Raw genomic sequence first — 15,970 nt, 5'->3', positions numbered from 1 at the left:
AGCCCTAGGGGGAGGCCATATTGGGGGCCTCCTTTGAGATATGGGGGCATTCAAGTCGGTATGGAAAGATTTGTATAAAACTTTTGAGAACAATCTTTTTTCCAGAATTACAAATGAGACTCCAATTTCTGGACCAGTGTTTTGATGATGGACCAGTAGCAGGATGCAAAGTGGGAGGCCCAGGTGTGGGTTTAGGTTTCTGGTCCTGGAGCTGCTGCCATTTTAAGGCTACTAACTTGGTTGACTTATTTTATGGCTTTGTAGTCTCTGCAGAATGGAAAGGCAATTCAAGTGGAATTTTAATAAACTGTAAATACTCAAGTAAAGGAGGATAGAGAGGAGCAGTAGGGGTCACACGATCTTACAATCTTTTGCTTTGGGTAACTTTTGTGGCTTTAACTTTTCATTAGCCTTTTGCAATGAATCTTTTAATGAAGCTCTCTTAGAATCCTGAATCCTTTTGCAGGCTTCTGCATAGCAATTAAAATAGGTATCCCATTCTCTTTGTTTGATTTGGGAATACTTGCTTTTAAGTGTACTTCTCTAATAAATATTTTTGGCCAATTGCAATATTTCCCATAATGGCCATGGTAATTCTAGATTGTCTTAGTAAGATTTTACCATTTTTGTAGGTATCTACAGCTTCCAGGAAAATATTTCTTAGACATATAAAGAGGTATGCTAGAAGGAGGAATGCTCAATTCTTTGAAATTTGAAGATTGTGTTTTTTTAGCTAGGCCTAGGATCTCTAATTAATTGAGACTCAGGTCTCAAATTAATGCCTAAAAGGAATATGTCATTGAGTTGGGGATTTTTGTGCTGTTTTACGATGTTCCTTGTTGCATGGAAGTTTTCTTGAGGTTGATAGGTGACAGTATCAATTTCACCCATTCTGTGATCAACTCATCCTAAGAGTCCAGGGTTAGGTGACTCATGCTCTAACTCCTTTTAATGTTGGATTTGTGCCCACCAATTTTATGGCTTTGGCTTCCACTAGCAACAGATCTATTGTTCCTGTCATGAGATGTTTTCTTTATCATCTTTATCATCAGGGTGGCCTGATGGCTTGTAAAACTTGATTCTACTTAGATTTTGTTGTGACATTGGTCAAACATTCTGAATTTCTTGTCTTAATTTATTTCTGCAAGCCCTCCAATGGTTTATGCTGTGGACTTACCTCGAGGGTTTGTAAGTGCCCCCTGATGGCTACCACACATTGCAGACATTGGAATTCCTTCCTCTTCAGTCTCCTAATGGCTACCACTCACTGTGGACTTCTCCTATAGTTATTCCAGGGCCTTTCCAGGATCCCAGAGCTTTTCTGAGAACTTTAAAAAACCCTGAACTCTTTTTGGGAACTAGTTTTTTGTTTTTGTTTTTGTTTTTTAATAAAAAAGGTAGAGATGATATTTTATTGTCACTTATGATCTGATGGCAGTTGGATATATAGTCTTTAACCTTGATCTTTCTATTTTGTAAGTAAAGAAAAAAATATATATATATTTTTAAACAGCCCATAGCTGGTTATGTTTTAGAAAACATGATGAGATTAATTCTTTAATAGTGGCTTCAAGTTTTTCTTTATTGGCTCTAGAAAATTCACCACCTTTTGTTCCTTTTTTAAAAACTGGAAAGTTTGGTATTTTACTTCATACTCTGAAAGCAATATTTGAAGCCAAAAATATGTATTTATATATAATATAACAATATTATATAAATATATGGATTTTTTAAAAATAAGGGTTGTTCGGAACAGAGAGCTGAGCACAATGGAGTGGAGCTTAAATCTGAGAGTGACTGACCCACAGTTTCTGGTCCTGATGAGAGGAACAGGAAGCTCAAAGGATTCAGTGTGCATCTCATCATGTTTCAGGTAGCTAGCAGTCAGCTTCTGATCCTCCTGCTCATCACAAAAGACTGTTAAAAAAACCATAAAAAAAGACAATTAGGTGCTACAAACAAACTTTATTTAATGCTTCATGAAGTGGACAGTCTTCATTCATAGAACTGCTGGGAATGTAACCATCTTTACTAAAGAATGTAAATGGGTAAGTACAGAAAAATGATATAATTAACAAATCACCAATTTACAGACACTAATGTAAAAAATTGATTAAGGCAACTGTCCATAAACAAACACTGAGCCATTGTGTGAATAGTTACTGGGAAACAGATATTCATATAGTTGGAAAGCATCATCTGAGATGAACCAACTAGTATTCCCATTAACCATAAAAACTGACCTTATGTCTTCCAATATAATGCCAAGGAATGTATACATTCCTTGCAATATGGTTTAAAATGTTTGTAAATGATTTAATCTAAGTATGATTGTGAGATCATAAAAAGACAAAGGTAGATTGTAGAGTATTTTATACAAGTGGCCTGGACTTTTCACAAGTATCAATGTTATGAAAGACAAAAGAGTCAAGAGACAAAGACGAAAGATACATGTCACCAAATACAATGTATAATTCTTAGTAGAATCTTGTATTAAAGCAAGACTGGTAGCTAATTTTACGGACTATTAGATAATTTAAATATGGATTACATTTTTTATACTATTACTGAATCCAAATTAAATTCCTTGGTGTGAAAATGGGATTGTGGTTATGTAGGAGGCTATCCTTGATCTTAAAAGTATTTCATCTACTAGATGAAATATTTAGGAAGGAGTACCATCATGTCAGTGATTTACTTTTGAATATTTAGCAAAGGAGAAAGAGAAAGCAAATTTGCCAAATGTTAATAGTTGGTAAATCCTAGTAAGGGGAGTGTCATTAAAATGACTTTTACTATTACTTTTCTGTAGGTTTGATATTTTTCAAGGTAAAAAAAAAATAGGACAAACAATCTAAAACAATAGAGAATTTCATATGCTTCAAAAAGTTGTATCTTCATGAATCCTATACATTTTGTTACCAAATCTTAGCTTTTATGATTTTAATATAAGCAAAGACATTATTGGAGTTAAAAAGTCTTAGAAGACATTTAAGAATCTATTTTCATGACAATCATAAAGCAAATTGATTTTCACAAACTCAGAATAACCCCCTCCCCTCCACAATAGCCTTTACAAATTACCTTCCCTATTTCATCTGAATATGAAAAAGTCTTCATGCATAATTCCTTTTAGTCTTTAAGCTCAATTTAGGAATATACCCACTGTTTTTTTTTTTAATGATATGAAACCAATTCATTCAATAATGACTTAATGTTTTCATAGTAGTTTTGGTAATATATAACTGAAAATAGATTTTAGCTGAGAGGGGAGGGAGACAATTCCCTATCTATACTCAGAATAACGTATTTCTTGGAATAACAGAAAATAAGAAATGACAAAGAGGAAATAGCTATAAACTTCGAAACATGACACCTTTGAAAATTGTGTAACAGTGTTAAAAGTACAAGGAAAATTGTAATGTTCAGATGTACAATGAGAAGTCATTACTTATACCTTTTTGAAGACAGAAAGAGGAGTGGAAAGTTTGTGTTATTTTGAAAGAGAAAAATTGTTTGGCGCTATCCTTTTGCTTACAAATTGAGAGCAAATAACACTCCTTTTACTTACAATTGAGAGATTACTCTGTGAAAATCCATGATATGATTCTGAAAAAGTTTTACATATTCACTTATTTGGACCATTAAAATGTTGAAAATGTCCTCCTTTCTTACAAAAGATGCATATACTTGAAGCCACAACTTTTTCTCCTTCTCTTCAGAATGGCATTATTCTTAAACATCTTATTTCTTTCAAAAAGGTAAGTAATGCACACAATTTTTAGAAAGTACTCACATCACAGAACTGCAATCAAAGTCAACAATTATGTACTGATTGGCACAAAAGTTTGAGTGTTAAACTGATTCTCTCGTTGGAATCTTTTGATCACAGCAGCACGTTGCTATATCAGGCTTCAAATTAAATGGTCATAAGTACTATCCTTACTATCTCGCAAAATTCATGTTAATCTATTGAAACTAAATGTATGCTCATTTGGCACCTGCTGGAGCAGTGCTTTTAAAATTGTGGGTCACAGTCTGATGACATCAACTTAATACCTTGAGACCAACATTTATAAATTATAAAGCAGGATAAGATAGGAAGGATAGAACAGACCATAATACTTCTACATGCATCGTAAGTAGTAGGCATAAATATCATCAGTAAATGACTGTGTGTATTTATGTGTATAGTGTTGCAATATAAAATGTGTTACTCTTCGTTTCAATTTAGAAAGTCGGGAGCAGTTACTTGAATTTTCATAGGGTAAAATAGAGACTGCTACTTCCAGGGACTGTGAAATATAATAGCGACTTTTAATGAAAAAAAAAAAAAATTCCAAGCACAGCGAGATTTATGTTAAAGTCTTAACAAAATAAAAATTGTGTTTTTATAGAAATTTTATTAATATTTTCTCATATTATGTGAAAAATACACACTTATCACAGAACTAGAAGAATTAGAAAATCTGATTAGGAGTCAAATCAAGCACTCCTATTCATAAGGTGTTTGTATTTTACTGTGTCTCTGTATGATATTTAAATATTTTTCTATTAGGTAGTTAATACTTCTCTTATTGATTGTAAAAATTTAGATACTTATCTATCCTATATTTTGCAAATATTTTCCCAATTTGTCTACAGTGTTTGAGGTTGTTTAGTCAGATGGTTTCAAAGTATATGTAGTGAAATTTATTATTTCAGTTGCTTCTGGATTTTTCTCTTTAGGGCCTTTTCTGTGTTCAAATTGTATATTTTACTTTCCCATCTCACCTATTAATACTTATAATTACTATTCAATACCTATGTTCTGTCTTTCTTAACCTGTCAGTATCATACTAGTATAAACCCTATTAAATCATGGTATATTTATAGGATATTTTAAAAACACATAAGGCTAACCTTTTAATATACTACTACTTTAAATATATCTCTGGTTAGTTCTGGTTATTTTTGTATTTTCGAATAACTAAAAAACAATGTTTTGGGGAGTTTAGCTTAAAAAGTAGATAAAATTAAAGCTGTACAGTTTGATGAATGATTAGTCTAAAGGGATTCCAGTAATAGCTCAGTAAAGCTTAAATAAAAATAATCAAACCAAGATCAAGGTATAAGGCATACCTTATCATTATCAGCCCACATGGGAAACAAATATTCTAATACCTATAACAGTTTAATTTTGACTGCACATGAACATTTTAAAAATGGAATAATACGGTGTGAATTGGTCCTCTTCTGCTTAACTGGATGTCTGTGCAATCTATTGCAATCTATTGCAATCTGTTGTATCTTGCATGATTTTGCTTATTTTCATTGCTTTATGGTATTGCATTAAGAGACTATACCAAGTGTGGAATAGCCAATGGATGGTTTCAGTGTATGAATTTCATGTATAATATTGTTATGGACATTTTTACATATTTTATATTTTTTATTCATAGTTTCTCCTTGTGTTAATTCTGATAATTTGTGTTTTTCAAGAATGTGTCCTTTTTCATTTAAGTATTCAAATATATTGGCATTTAGGTAATATTTTAATTTTTAAACCCCAGTGTTCATTGCTTGGACCTGTTCTAGTCTTCCTCTTCACTCTTCCTGTGGTTGTAATGCCCAAGTTCCTTCTTTAGCCTGGGAATCTTCTTTCCATTCCATTCCAAGCAGCTATCCATCTGCTTCTTCTAAATCCCTACTTGGACATACAAGAATCTCAGACTTAACAGCTCTGAATTTAACCTCTACTATCCTCCCCCCCCACCTTTTTTTTTTTTTTTTTTTTACCTTTCTGAGACTTTATCTTCACAAATAGCAACTTCCTTGCAGTTGTTTGGACTAAAACCTTGAGCTCATTTTTCTTTCCCCTCTCATATCTCTTAGCAATCTCTTGGCAATTTCTAATGGCTATTTTCAGAAAGTAACCACTACATCTTCCTCTCCTGCAGCCACTCTGGCCCAAGTCAAAGTCCATTTTGGCTGTGATTATTGCGATAGCCCCTTGGCTATTCTTCATCATCCTCCTCCTCTTTCTTGCATTCTTTGTCTTCTTCAACTTCTGTTCTCTCGCTCCTCTTCCCTTCTTCCTCTACTTTCTCCTCCTTTTTTATTCCCCCACCTCTTTGCATTTAAGCAGCTAGATTAATCAACAAAATGTAGATCATGTATTCCAGCCTTCTATCCAAAACCCTTCAAAATCTTCTTATCTTAATCATCTTAAAAGCAAAAAGCCTTAAAGTGGTCCACATTACAATGATTTCTGAACTTCCTTTACTAGCTGCCCTCATCTCTTCTAATGGTTCTTTCTTACTCTTCCTCAAAAGATAGGACATGTGCCTGCCTCAGAATCTTTTCACTTGATTTTCCTTTGCTCCAAATACTTTTTTTATCCATATGAATAAAATATTTCTTGATGAATTTCCCTATTGGATTTAAATCATAATCCCACAGCAAGCACTCCATATTTCCTTCTGATTTATTTTTCTCATTATCTCATCATAATATTTCTCATATTCTGTTTTTCTCATTATCAATATGATTCTATGAATTCTATCAATATGATAGAAAATATATTTTCTCATTATATTATGTTTTTCTCAGTATATAAAATATTATATATATTTTTCCTCATGTAGTTATATATACTACATGTATAGTTATAATATATATTATATAAAATATATATAATATATTTTATATATATTATATATAATATATATTTTATATATATTATAATATATAATATAATTATATATTATGTGTATATGTATCTATTCATTTATTTTTTACTTATTTACTTATTTATGTTTTTGTTTAGCTGCATCACAAGAATGTAAGTGTCTTAATAAGAAGGATTTTAGTTGAATTTTCAGGACCTAGGATGGCATGTAATTAATACACAGTAGACAATAAATATGTGGTAAGTGAACATTTTGGATTATGGATCAAGTACTTCTTTTAGAACGGTCTGTGGTATAGGGCATTTATACTAAATTCTCCATACTTTGAAATCTAGAAATGTCCTTGTTTTACCCTAATGAAAGAGCATTTCTGTGTAGACAAAAAAAAATTGGGATTTGCTCTCAGTACTTTGAAGATTTTATTCTACTCTCTTCTAGATTCCTTTTTATTTTTAGAAACTTTTTGTGAGTCTCATTTTTGTTTATTTTAAAGGATCTGTCTTTTCTCTCCAGGTACTTTTAAGATCATCTCATTTTATTGGAAATTTTATAACTCCATGTCAATGTGTTCAAGTACCAATTTTATTTTTTAATACATGGTCCTTCCCAATTTCTACTTATCCATGTTTTTATTACCTAAAAAATGCACAGCTATGACCACTTTAAGTTTTTCTTCTGCTCATTCTATAATTTCTGTTCCTTCTATGTATTTTGATTAAATATACATTAGAAGTTTTAGTTCAATACTCAATATGTATTAAAATGACCCTAGTATTTTACACCTCCATGTGTCCATATATTGCATTCTATGGTAGCATACAGTTTATGAATTTTCTGATTTTTTTCAACAACTTTACTTTAATTGTTGAATGTTTATTGATTATTTAAAAAAATACACCTGACTGTGTTAAATTTTCTTTTGATTTCTCATTTTTCTGATTCCAAATTTATTTCTTTGAAAATTCGATATATAATATTTTATATTGTTTTTGATACTTTTTTATATGTGGAATTCTTGTGAGTTTATGATTTCATCTGATTTCCATCTTTTGAGTTTCATTTGTGGTTATTTGTTTCACTACAATTTTGAGGATCTTTGCATATGATCCCATATTTAGTTTATCTTGATGTTGGAGAAAATGGTGGGAAATAAATCCAATAACTTCAGGATCTTCTATCTGGTAAAATTTCTAGGGGTCTAGCAGTGTGGATCATGTTGAAATATTTCTGTTAAACGAAGGATAAAGTATTGTATCTGGCTACTCCTATAAACAAAACAATGCACAATGTCTGGGGGATCTCTTTGGATATTGGGAGGAACATGTTCATCATTTAGGTGTGTTATTCTGGCCTATTTACTGAGCAACCTGAAGAGTTGCTAGATTCCAGTGGGGGCCCAGAACATAAGAAGGCTCTGTAACTGGTCCACCCTGCCTTACAAGTTGTTCTGCCACTTGGTCCCTGTAATCCAATAGATTCAATGGTGTTTGAAGTGTCAGTGGCAGAAACGGAGGCTATTTATAGCTTTTGGCAGGCCCTCATAAGTTAATTGCACCAAAGGCCCTTAGGATTTTAGAGTGAAGTCCTATTTATCCTCTGGATAACTTTTCTCCTTTTGAGAAACAGTTCTTGACCTGCTACCGGTCTTAGAAGGGACAGCATGCTTAAACTTAGGCACCACATTACTATGTGATCTGAGCTGTCCATCATGTACTGGGTCTTATTTCATCTACATAAAGCTGGGCATTCCCAACAGGGCTCCATCATCAAACAGAAGTTGTATATAACATAATGTGGCCTGAGTAGGTCTTGAAGGCACAAGTAAGGTACATGAAGAAGTGGTCTAAATGCCGATGACCTCCTCTTCTACTGCACTGCATTCTCTCTCTCAGCCTACACCCACAGCCTCCTGGGGATTTGCCCTTGATCAAATGACAGAGAAAGAGAAGACTTATGTGTGTGTGCCCCATATGAATGTTCACCACAAGGTGACCTCAGCAGGGGAGGATTTTAATGATCAGGGAAATAGGATGGCCCATTCTATATATACCAGTCATCATCTCTCTCCAGTCACTGAGGGGCTATATCTGCAAATTTCAACATCTAGGTCACACAGTGTTATCTTTTTTTTTCTTTCTTTTTTGAATTAATTATGTCCTCTTATTTCTTTAGATATCAACTAATTTTAAATTTTTCCTTGGGCATTGCAATGGATACTTTTTAGAAACTACAGATGATTTTTATGGCCCTCTGATGACTAATTTTTTTAAATTTATTTTTGAAGACATACAACTTGGCCAAACTTGAACTATGAAACTCCATTTCCCTTTTTAGTATGTTTGGGGTTTTCCCTATGCACAGTGGTTCACAGATTAGCCAGAGATCTGGGCAGATATTTTATAAAAAATTTAGGACTCTCTTCTCACTTTTCCTTGTGATATTTCTCTATTACTTTAACTGGTTACATTTACATTAAATCCCATCCTATGTTCCCTCATGCCAGTTGGACTGCAAGGTCCTTGTTAGATTTTAGCCACATTAAATAGTGAAGGCTTGAGGCTTCTCTCAGGATGAATCACAAATAATTTGACGCCATTTTGTTCCCTTCCTCTGTGTTTCAACTTTCATGGAATATCAGCTTACTTCTGTCCCTTTCCAGTGCCTTAAGAAAATGGCTTATGCTTTGTTAAATTTATAATTGTAATCTGCAGGAGTGTTGGTCCAGTGGAGTTTACTTGGCCATGACAGGAGCAGAACTCTAGAGGGAATGACAATTACAGAAATCTGAAGATTGTTTGGACATAAAATAACATGATCTGATTAGATCAAAAATGAAATTGATCTTATTTCGTTGTTCACAATGTCTAGGTTTACACCTGAAAGAATTTTTTTCAACATCTATTCTTTTGAACATTTCTAAATTTTACTACCACTTTTTACATTTCCTTAAGATTTGATATGTATTGTGAGAAGAAGAGTTTTAGACCAGGGAAGAAGTCTTTAATAATGTTCAGAGAAAAGCAGTCAAAGATTGAGGTGTTAGTACAAGTCATAATACATTGTCCAAACAACTTTGAGCTTAACTTAAAAGGAGCTTTGGTTTTTACATTACTAATATAAGCCATTTAATTATAAAATCCCTGTGTTTATTGAAAATTCACATTTTTGGCACCAGTTGGGCAAGAAAGAGACCTATACTGTATATACTATAGTTTTATAAGGAATAATGTACTTTTGAGCCATATTATTCATTTTGCTTCATTTGTATTGTTATCTGGGCTCTAATATTTGACTTATGATTCACATCATAGTTGTAATGAATGATTACAGGAAATAACCAGTATATTACAATAACATTTAAAAATAACTTTATTAATGATAAATATTGAATGAGTATCAAATGTACTCATTGTGTTGTTTATTTTACATCATTACTTTTAGCCATCTTAAAGTATACTCTGAAGGTATAATAATATCAATTTATCAACTTCTCAAGTCAAACAAAACATAATACAGTCACAGAAATTGTTTTTAAGGATTTTACTTATTTATTTGAGAGAGAGAGAGAAAGTATGAACAGAGGTGGGAGAAGAGGGAGAAGTAGACTCCTCACTGAGCAGAGAACCTGATGTGGGCTTGATCCCAGGACCTTGAGTCATGACCAGAGCCAAAGGCATATGCTTAACCAACTGAGCCACTCAGGAACCTCATAGTCACAGAAATTAAGTAACCTGCCCAAATCAAGTTGCTAGTAAATGGTGAAATCTTGTTCAGACCAAGTAGTTTATACCAGATTTTATTCCCAGTATGTTTATTTTCCTGTTTCTTTGTTTCTTCTTTTGGTGGGGCAAGGATGAATGAAGGGCAAGAATGTCAAAAATAGAGCCTAAAATTTAACAATTTACTTTGTAAGAAATTGAAATATTGTTTCTAAATGTTACATTTCAAATTGCTAATCTCAAATCAACAAAATGCCCAAATGCATATAATTAATAATAATACTTTTAATATTAATGCAATCATCTTGAATTGGGGGAATGTATGCTTTCATACTTTTTGATTTCCTATCTTTACAGCATATATAGATTTGTGATGGACAGCTTGAGGATTGAATATAAAATTAGGAAATTTTAGGATTTAGTGAATTTTGAAGATTGAAAATGTAATCTTTCAACTCAACAGTTTCACTTATTGTTTTATGATAAGATTTATGATATTGACTCTCTTTACACTGGATTAAATTCAAATTTTTTAACTTGATAATTTACCAAGATAAAAAATGAAGATTTTATTTTATTAAAAAGAACCTTATCTTCTGGGGAAGAATTTGCCCACCTGTCCTCTCGTTGTATTTGTGGGTATTGCTTGGGATAATTTTCTCTCTATGGCCACTTATATATCTCATTAACTTTATGAGAAGATTTCTAAATTTACTTATGTAAAACAAAAAATTTCTGTCCCCAGGGTTGGCTCTCAGGAATTGAGCTTGGTCCCTCCCACTCTCCTAGTGCCTAGCCCTGGCATCACTCCATGCCCTGAGGGCTTTACTCACAGTCACACTGTCACAACTTCCCCACCCCCACCCGACATACACACCTTAGATGAGGTAAACAGTTATGGCCAACTTTAGCAACATGTAGATCAGGATATATGTGGAAATCTAACCATCTAGCAGAGCAATGGTTCCTTTTGGGGAAAATATTTAATGTCACTTGGCTTAGGGTGTAGAGTGACACCCAGCCAGGCTTGGAAGTGAATTTTACTGTTAAGGACAAAACACATGGAAAGAGAGAGAGGAAATGAGAACAAATTCAAGGCCCCTGATTAGCGAACCCAAATATATCAAGCAATGGTTAATACTTTCACTATTTTCATTTAAAAATTTTCTGTCGAATGGATAGAAAATGGAGATACAAAGGACAAAGATATTGATCCAGAGAGCTTCTTTTCACTCAGCTATGACTGTCCCTGATGAAGAAATTGAATGTAGTCCAGAAACACCTGTACCTCCAGCAGCCTCAGCCAAAGTAAATAAAACTGTAAAGAATTGTCAGACTATGCCTTCTGTTTAGAATGACCTTCCTCCAACAGATAACAAAGTGGTTGGCTCTGCATGTGCACAACCTAGTCAGCTTCCTGGATAGTCTTCCTTTGCACAACAGAATGCACATAGAAATTCTGTGTGAAAAAAGTAAAAAAATTATGAAAAACAAAAGACCAAGAAACCCACAACAACAAGAAAAAAAGACAACAGAAAAAACTTAAGAGCCCAGGATTTTGATGTTACAAACACAAATTACGAAATTCTGTGTATGATCAGAGACTTTAAAGGGATTGTGGACCATTGACCATAGCAGATCCTATTGGTGAACATAGGATGTGAGTTTGTGTAAAAAAAATGATCTTTCAGCAGAGAAGAAACTTGGGGTAATCATAATCCCTAATAAAATTATTGATGGCCCATTTTTAGTTTTGTCTCAAGAAGGTACTTAAAAGCCAAACATTAGGTTTTGATTTTGCCTTTGATGACTCAGCTCCTAATGAAATAGCTTACAAAATTACGGTTAGACCATTGTGGAAACTATATTTGAAAGAATGGCCACGTACTTTGCTGAAAGTGGAAAAAGTCAAATAGTGGGACATCTCAAGAAAGAACCAGGATTGTTCAAGGGGGAAAAAAAAAAAAAAGGTTGTTCAAAGGAATTCATGCATTAGCAGCTGGAGATGTTTTTTTAATGCCAAAGAAGCCAAACTATAAGAAATTTGAATCTCAGTATATGCAACTTTTATTTATTTTTTTTTAGGGGGGGGAATTTACAGTGGAAATGTGTTTCACTAGCTGAACAGGACAGCAAAATTGAGAGTGCTTGAAGATTGAAAACAATGTTCAAGTGGTGGGATTACAGAAACAGGAGGTTAAATGTGTTGAAGATGTATGGAAACTTTATTGATACTGGCAACACTTGTAGAACATGTGGTCAAACATCTGCCAATGCATGTTCATCTTGGAGCCAAGCAGTATTTCAGATTATTCCTAGAAGGAAAAGAATACTATATATTAAATTGTCTCTCATCAATTCTCCTGGAAATGAAAGAGAGACTGTTACTTCCAGTGCTGACAGGCAAACAAGGTTTGAAGGTGCTGAAATTAGTAAAAAGTCTTTTAGTTCTGAAGGAGTGCATTAGAATCTTAGGTAGAAACAAACCGCCTACTCCTTCCAAGTAAACTTAATTAGGTCTTAAGAGGTTCATTCATAGGTGAAGACTCTAATGCCTCCATGATAGATACAAACTCTCCAGGGATGGCATCCTATGGAAATACTCCTGATACATTAAAATATGCAAATAGTGTGAAAGAATTTGTGGATCCAACTGCTGCTGGGATGTTCATCCAATAATGCACCATCCACCATATCAGATGGAGGAGTTAGAGGCAGAGTAGGGTATAGGCACTCCCTTCAGAGGGATGATGTGAAACTTCCTTGTAAACAAAGTGAGGAGGGTTCTCCACAATTGCTTATTTTCCATGAAGCTATCTCGCAAATGGTAGAAATGGAAGAACAAAGTGTAGAAGATCACAGAAGGACAGTGTTCTAGGAGTCTGTTCAATGCTTAGAAGATGAAAAGTTTCTCCTAGAGATGACTGAAAAAGTAAATTATAATATAGAGTCATACACTACTCAACTTGGAACTAGAGCAAAAAAAAAAAAAAATAGACATTTTAACCCAGGTACCCCATGATGAAGCCTACTGACCCTAAATTTCTGAAGCACAGCCAACATAAATAACATTTCTTATTTGGCATTGTAAAATTACCTTTATTATATGTACATTTTTACTATATTTGAGACATTTTTGTTTGTGACTAGTAATTTTGCATATGTGCCATATCATTGAATGGGACTAAAGTCTGTGATGGTGAACATAGCTACTAAATTGTTCCATCTGATAAGTAAAGAAATCTGGAAGTATGTTTTTTAAGCCATATAATACATGCTTTTAATTTTCTTAACGTTTTCTTTATAAAGAACTAAAATATAAACTAATTGGTGTGTAATAAAAAAAAATTTAAAAATTTTAAAAAAAATTTCCTAAAAGTACATGTACCTAAATCATGCTCATTTAACATTGAACTAGTTTGATCTGTTCAGTTCACAGAAAAAAAAAATACCATTACAAAGATGATATAAAAGTTTTTTAGGGGATGTAATCAGATGAAGTATCTTCTTCTTTTTTTTTTTAAGATTTTATTTATTTATTTGACAGAGAGAGATCACAAGTAGGCAGAGAGGCAGGCAGAGAGAGAGGAGGAAGCAGGCTTCCCGCTGAGTAGAGAGTCCGATGCGGGGCTATATCCCAGGACCTTGGGATCATGACCTGAGCTGAAGGCAGAAGCTTAACCTGCTGAGCCACCCAGGTGCCCCCAGATAAAGAATCTTATTGAAAATAGATAAATTATGATAAAAAGTATCAAATTATCCTATAAATTTATTTTTACTTCTCCTTCTATAAGGTCTAATATGCAGTGGTAATTTTGTGATTAATTCTCTGAATTATAGTTTTTGAAAAAAAAAATATCTGATTCCCTATTATGTATATGACAAAGAATTGATGGTGGAAGGGATGAGTTGAATAGTTTGAAATAAAATGATTTTGATCTTTACAGGAAGAGAAGATGCCCCATAATCATATATCAACATGACATTTCTTCAAAATTCAAAATTTTATTACTTTGATATTTTATTCACATAGAAATTAAGCCACTTTACTATTCCAAAAAATAATAGGTACAAATTGTTGATAATTTATGTGAGAGAATGAAATAAAAGATGTCAGATTTGAGTGAAGCTAAAATAGTTTTTAATGGTTTAGCTTAAAATTAAACACTAAGAAAATACATTCTGTATATTTTATTATATTACAAAGTATCTTTATAATATTGTATCTTCATTATGTTAGCTTAACACATTCATAATTCTCATTTTATTAAACTTAATAAGAAAAATAAAAGCAACTAGGAAATAATAGTTGTGAATTAAATATAATCAAAATAAAATAAAAGCTAATTCATGAGGAGATTAAATAAAGGAAACAGATACTATAATAATAATAGTGCATCATATTATTTATCACCAAACCTGAGCCCAGCCCAGCCACTTATCTGTCGCTTGACTGCACATGGAAAACTAAACTGAGCTCTACACAATCAAACATTTATCTGCAGATTCGTGAAATCCGTACAAGTGGAATATTTTCTCTAAATTTATCAATTTTTCTGTTCCGAAAAAGTTTTGGATATTATGAGTAATATTGATCTGACAATATTTGTAATGCTGCTATATTTAATAAGCATTTTCATGGCAATCATCTTCATTAAGGAAAGTATAAATATATAGATTAGATTATACATGAGGAATAATTAAAAAATGAGAGAAAACTATTACTTTTCATGCTCTTGTGTTTAGCTCTGAAGATAGAAAATAAGTTGAACATAGCAAAGAACACACACAATAATTCTCTTCACGGATAAAAGAGTCTCTATGGAAAAATACAGAAATTCTAGCAGGGGAGGAATTTGTTGTAAACTCCACATCATGAAGCCTTTTCTCATTCTGAAACACTGTGTTAGTAAAGAGAAAAATGTGATATATTTAAAAGAACATCTGGATAGTTAACCTGATTGGCAAAATAATTTTAATTGTCTTCAAAGAAAATGTTTTTGTGTATTGTGCATGTGTGTGTGCACATGCAAATTAGAGAAACCAACTGAAAATAAAAAACAATGATCTGGCTATAAAGCAGTCCTTTAGGCTGAGAGAAAATGTGCCTTCAGGGACCAATTTCCTAATTAGGTACTTTTATTAGGCTTCTATCTCATGCTTTTGTTTGTTTGTTGAATTTCAGGAGATCTGTCAGTTAAAGAAAATGTCATTTATTATAAAGTTATTTAGCAACTAAGACTGAGATAGTGAAAGCAATGTATATTAGGGCATCTTAATAGTTATTTGTGAGAAGGTAGCATTCAATGAGCCTAGAGAGAATAAATCCTTTTTATTTCCAGATTCTCCAGTGATGTCTTACATGTAATTTAAGATCTCCATATCTCCAGGTACTTCTAAAATCTCTTCTTTTAGCTGCTGGTTAAGGAATAAAATGCCTTATAAACATTTTCCTGTATTCTTCTAAAAGACTACAATATAGGAAGCATTGGAAAGTATTTGTCCTGTTGATTAAAGTACATTCATAATGATAAAGTAATTAAGCACATTAAAGTAATGATGTAAAACAGATAAATGTGG

General features: G+C 32.8%; 1 pseudogene; it reads left to right on the top strand.

Annotated features, from left to right (window-relative positions):
- Positions 1-11,556: 11,556 nt before the first annotated feature.
- LOC116875651 lies at positions 11,557-13,425 on the top strand (annotated as a pseudogene).
- Positions 13,426-15,970: the final 2,545 nt, after the last annotated feature.

Source organism: Lontra canadensis, unplaced genomic scaffold, assembly GCF_010015895.1.
Source record: "Lontra canadensis isolate GAN:19392208 unplaced genomic scaffold, GSC_riverotter_1.0 scaffold42, whole genome shotgun sequence".
In the NCBI taxonomy this organism is placed as follows: domain Eukaryota; kingdom Metazoa; phylum Chordata; class Mammalia; order Carnivora; family Mustelidae; genus Lontra; species Lontra canadensis.
The sequence above is the reverse complement of the archived record's forward strand: the minus strand, read 5'-3'. Positions and strand labels throughout refer to the sequence as shown.